This window comes from Rutidosis leptorrhynchoides, chromosome 3, assembly GCF_046630445.1.
Source record: "Rutidosis leptorrhynchoides isolate AG116_Rl617_1_P2 chromosome 3, CSIRO_AGI_Rlap_v1, whole genome shotgun sequence".
Classification (NCBI taxonomy): domain Eukaryota; kingdom Viridiplantae; phylum Streptophyta; class Magnoliopsida; order Asterales; family Asteraceae; genus Rutidosis; species Rutidosis leptorrhynchoides.
This window is the reverse complement of record NC_092335.1, coordinates 476,242,998-476,248,820: the sequence shown is the minus strand read 5'-3', so window position 1 is coordinate 476,248,820 and position 5,823 is coordinate 476,242,998. Positions and strand designations below refer to the sequence as shown.

The 5,823-nt window shown below is 31.0% G+C and overlaps 1 long non-coding RNA gene across 5 annotated transcripts; it reads left to right on the top strand.

Annotated features, from left to right (window-relative positions):
• The first annotated feature begins 238 nt into the window (after positions 1-238).
• LOC139898136 (uncharacterized) lies at positions 239-3,965 on the top strand. 5 transcript variants are annotated; one of them, XR_011776891.1, is made up of 3 exons: positions 239-315; positions 414-1,484; positions 2,325-2,567. It is a non-coding gene; the product is annotated as an uncharacterized lncRNA (long non-coding RNA). The 5 variants fall into 5 exon arrangements; XR_011776893.1 differs by adding an exon at positions 3,348-3,965 and having other exon boundaries at positions 245-1,484; positions 2,325-2,377; XR_011776894.1 differs by adding an exon at positions 3,337-3,965 and having other exon boundaries at positions 245-1,484; positions 2,325-2,377.
• The last annotated feature ends 1,858 nt before the right edge of the window (positions 3,966-5,823 follow it).

Sequence of the window (5,823 nt, the reverse complement as noted above, 5' to 3'; positions counted from 1 at the left end):
TTTATTTTGACTGCATTGTCAACGGATGTATTATTGTAAACTATTATTTACGGTGATTGTCTATATGTAGAAATCTATCAGATGTCAAAAACCTTGGATTTAGATATTCATTTATGGTGTGCCTTTTCTAAAGAATGTAATGTTTACAAAACGTATCATGTAGAGGTCAATACCTCGCAATGAAATCGATGAATGATGTACTTAGGATAATATTTCTACTACTATATTACTGGTTTGGGTCGAAGATTAATTTGTACTTGTGCTTTAGGGTCAAATCTGCTTAAGCAAATGAAATTTGGGTGATGTTTGATTAGGGTTCGTTAGTCCGTATTTATTTGGATTTTTGTTTTCATATCGATTTCATGTTTTCAATCTCCTGTAAATAAATCCTCTTGCTTGGTATTTGTCTGCAGATTCAATCGAAACGCCCAATTCGATTTTTCATCTCAAGGTTTGATTATTTTTATTTATTCAATGCAATTCAATTAAACTAAGTATGTTCGTATGTGCCTTACATTAGAGAAAACACCCAATAGTTATTTCCTTAAGCAATTTGAGAATCCAGCTAACCCGCAGGTAATTCTGTATGAATATATTACTCTGAGGCTTGAGGTGTCAAAATGGGTGAGTTATGACTATTGGGTGTTGAACTTTTATTGAATGCTCAGTTTGAGAAGAAGTCATAAACATAAACAGAATCAATCTATTCATGATTCATATGCAAATGGGTCAATTATGTGGTTATTACTATGAACTTTTCTTTTGTAGATTCAGTATGTGACAATACAATATTTTTCTATTTTAACACACATTACTTACTTATTTTGGAAATTTTTTATTCGAACCGGTACAAAGATCTACTACTGTGTCATATTAGACATACTACATGTTCATTTTTAGAAGCAGTTTCTAGCAAAAGAATCATCATCTGTCCATTGCCGGGTGCTATTTTTAATGCAAGGCAGTTAGAATTGCATCTAAGAATGGGATAGAAATGCAAATCAATGTGAAGGAAAGTTTTCGGATGGTCTTTACAGTGGTATTTATACATGACACATTATTATGACTAGCAAGATGGTCATTCTTTTTTTCATAGTTTTACTTTCAATTATGTTTGATGTTTCAAAACGTAACCAAGGGTTCACTCTGCATCTTTATTATATAGGTGAAACAATAAAGTGGAATACAAGTGCAGCCACATAGAGTGACCGTTTTTGTTCATCAAAGTGGAATCAATCAGGTTGGTGTTTGGTTATGTAGAGCCCTTTAAGGTTGGTTTCTGTGTTTTTGCTGGAGATTGTTTTTGCTGTTTCTTTTGTTTGATCTGATCATTATGATTATGGTTATAGTTGTTTATCAGGGAATGTTACTTTCAAGAATTTGAAAGAGGTGAAAAAAGAATATGAGCATAGAAACTGCATAGGATAACTTAGTTGATACATTTTAATTGGATAAGCAAAGAAGTTCATACGAACACTAACAAAGTAATTTTCCAATGTTTCTCTCCTGTTCATTTTATGTACACACTCTTCTTAGTTTAATGTAAGACGTAGCAAAATGGGTGGGTCAAAATGCGGGGTTATATGTCAAATTGGGTTTATAGTCAATCCATACCTATTTTGTATATTTTTTTCATAAATAATTGGTATGTATAATATGATTGCATAAGTTTTGACATTTCAAATAGTAAGTGTTGTCTTTTTGATAGAAGTATTTCAGAGCTAAGGGTCCTTTGAAAAGTGAGAAAAATTCAACACTTTGGGAGACTTTTAGACGCTTATCTTTTTAGCTACTAGGCTAATTATATGTTAATCTACCTCTTTCTACTTGATAAATCATACCGTTGTGACCCATATTGTTCATGTGAATGATAACTTGAATATGTCTAATTAGAAAATCTTTGATGTAATTAAAAGAAAGAATCAACGATGAACACTTTAAGATCACGTGGTTATTAGGTTTTAAAAGTTACTACTTCAATATATGGAATCCGTTATATCATATTACTGATTTGATACTGAGATAAATGTATAAAGTTATTTTCTGTATAAATTTACTTTATTTGATGTATCTATCTTTAAATGTATAAATGTAACATATGTTATGTATTTTTATTCTGTTTTAATCCTGACAAATTCTTTGAAAAAAATATGTTTGTAGTTGTTATCAGTCTTCAGGAGAAAGATTTGAGCTTACTGATCTGTTTTTTTTTTTTTTTTTTTTTTTTTTTTTGTAGTATTAGCACCTACAAGTTACAACTAATTATTCAATGTGTATTTATTATTAATTGAATTATTTATTGCTTACAAAATCATATTTTTTAGGTTGACCAGGAGCTGGATTCATGTCGCATATACTTGATGTTAAATCTGGAGAGGTCCGTTTATGATCCTTCTTTGTTTTTTAATAATTCATCATTATGTATTTATACTAAAAAACATATTTATTACTTTTTAGACATCAATCCTTTTAACTGAATCCAATAAGAAATCAAAATTTTGTAATTTAGTTTATCATATTCTGGTAACGATGAGATAGTAGGGAACCACTTGCGCAATTAATTTATGATGGACTCTATACAGTTACATATTAAGCTTGCTGCATGGTTTTTGGTAGATTGATAATGTATTGATGTTCTTGATAGTGTATTGTTGTTTCATAAGTGTATTGATAGTGCATTATTGTTTTACATGTGTACTGCTATTTTTTGGTTTATTAGATTATTTAAAAGAGGATGTGTATGAACAATGTTTTTTACTCTACTATACATGCTATATCCTTCCCTGTATATAACCCATCTCAATATGTATTTATTATTTAATACAGGATGTATTGTCCAAACTTGTGTGGTTCTCCTAAAATAGCACTGCGGTATATGTTTTCAATACAATAGATGGTTGTCTTGGTTTATGGTATATAAATATGATTTGGAGATAGTTTATTGTTGTTTTTGCTGAAATTTGGGTATTCAATGGGTCACTTTGAACTGCATGCTAACAGGGTCCTACATATCAACCTTATTATTTTTTATGTGGTGTTTGGCTTGCTGGTGGACCCCACTGTTTATGATGTCATGTATATGGCCTGGTGTGCTCCATCTATTAGTACATCTATTAGTATGTTCTATATCCAAATGGTTAGAAAGTATAAAAATGTTCATATTAAGGTTTATGCTGGAATGCTGACTTTAGAAAGTCAACAGGTCATGTTTAAAATGCGTATAAACAGGTGTGAGGTAAAAAGTGTTTTAGATAAGTCTGGTGTGGATTGGTGGGTATTTAGGAACTTTTTTAGTGGTAATAGGGTGTATTTGGGTATAACTTTGACTTTCTATAGTCAAAAAGCAGGCTCTTGAGCTGAAAATGGTGGTGCTTATTTGAAACGAAATATGGTGATATCATGTCCATGGATATGAAGATATATGGTAAAGCATGTGATAAAGGTTACATCAGAGGAGTTTGGATCTACCCATCTTATTGTTACTACTCCTATCCTATGAAAATGTCCACAAGCCTCAATTTTTAGTTTTGCTGAAATGTTGACTTTCAAAAGTCAATGGCTTATGGATTTGAAAGCTGCATATTCTGTTATGGGTGAACAAATTTGGTATAGAGATGGGATTGGTGATACAAGGTATACAAGCATTGGAAGCATCAAGTTTGGTTTAAGAGATGGAAATAGAATAAGTTCTCCTATCAACCTCATTCGTTTCATTTATGTAAAACATAGATTACTTTGGTATATGTTTATTTCTTTTGTCATGAGTCATCTTAAGTATGACAATTGGTTAGTAGATGTGCGTTAAAACATCCTTTAGGTTTGATTTTTCTGGTCATTCTTTTTATAGGTTTTTGGTTTTCATTTGTAAGTGTTTTTAGGTGTTCACTTAACACCCCCTCCCCCTCCCCCTCCCGGACATACCCATTGTAGTTGTACCTATTTTTTTTCTTATTCTATTGGATTTTTTCGGGGCATGTCTCCTTATCCAATAAAAAAATGATGTACAAATAGCAACGATTATAAAAACTATTTTTTAGAGTCGCCGTGCAACGCACGAGCTCTTAAAAGCTAGTTAGTAACAAAGTGGATCACATATTAAAAGTCGGTTAGTGGGAATATGGATTAAGATGCAGTTGTTATTTTTTCTATTTTGTGGTAATTAAACGTTAAGGGAACATATTAAAAGTCGGTTAGTGGGAATATGGATTAAGATGCAGTTGTTATTTTTGCTATTTTGTGGTAATTAAACGTTAAGGGTAGGTATTTATTTACAATATATTTTCCTTTCAACGTATTCAGTTTTTAATTCGGTGAAATAAACAAAAGAGAAGACGCCCCAAAAGTTTCATCTATTTGCTTTCTATTTGTTCCACAAGCCCAATTTTTATTCAATTTGTATTTGACCTAAAAGCGTTTGGTTTTATAGTCTTTTTGCTTGTTTGCGTACCGGTGTGGGATGAAAATATAACTATTTCCCCTAAAAGCATCTGTTGTTTACTCAAAATTTTCAATATAACCCTCAGAAAGTTTCAACCTAACCCTCATTTTATAAAACTTACTAAATCTACCCGATAATGAAACTAAATGTCATTCAGTCACTACAAAAACACTATTTGAATTTCAATTTGATACGACCTTGTAAAGGTAATTTGTCAAATGTGTTAATAATATATGCTCACGAGTTTATAAAATCAAATATTTCAAACAATGAAAAATCATCTTAGATATAATACATATACATAGTTACTATAGAAAAATCATCTTGTAATTTGCAATATTTAAGTAATTTTTTTGCCCCCGTCGACAAAAGTTTTTGAATCCGCCACTGTCCGTGAATATAATTATATAAATGTTGTGCTTATATTTTGAATATATAGTACTCCGTATTCGTGTTAATCTGTTTTTTTTTTATTGAAAAGGGAAACTAAAGTAACTGTAAGTTTTTATTTTATGCTTAGAATGAAGATTGAGTCATTTACATGGCGTAATCGTGACTAAATTCTTGCAAATTACTGCAATTATTCGCTAAATTTCTAACACGTAAATGGCTTATCTAAGGGCATTTTTTCCCACCTCGCTCAGGACACTCGAATTCTCGGGACCAGCCATGGTTACATTAACTATGATTTCTATTTTTATTTATTCTTTATTTATTTGAATAATAGAAGATAGATTTTGAAGATGAAAGGGGAAGAAAGCAATAAGGTGGCGTTTGGTTCAAGTTTTTGAAATCCCGGGATTTGAAATCCTGAGGGATTCGAAATCCCGAAGGATTTAAAATCCTTTAACATGTTTGGTTGACAGTTTTGTAACAAAGGATTTCAGAATCGATAACTAAATTATCTTTTTAACAGTATGTAATCGCATACTGATATCATGCTCCTTGTACTGTTTCCTTTTTAATGAAATGCTTTGCTTTTCGAAAAAAAAAATAAAAAAAATCTACTACTACATAATGAAATTAAAACCTGAAATAAGAGTGCCCGGGCTAGATTCAGTAGAAGACGGAAGCAGTTCATCAATCAAGGAAGTAAGATTTTTTGTTATAAACACTCCACAACAGTTGAGATCCAACTATTTGTTAACAAATAATTTATCATATAGCCACAAAATCATAAAACAAATTGCCATCAATGATATTTCAAAACATAAATAAGAAATAGGACTTCAATCAAATGTATGGAACTAATGTAGGCCTACAGTCAAAGGAAAATAAAATACAAACCCTATATTGGAAAGATAATGGATATAGAAGCAAAAATCGAGTAAGAATTAGAAGTGTAGAACGTATCGAAGTTTGAAGCTCACTGACATTTGATGAAG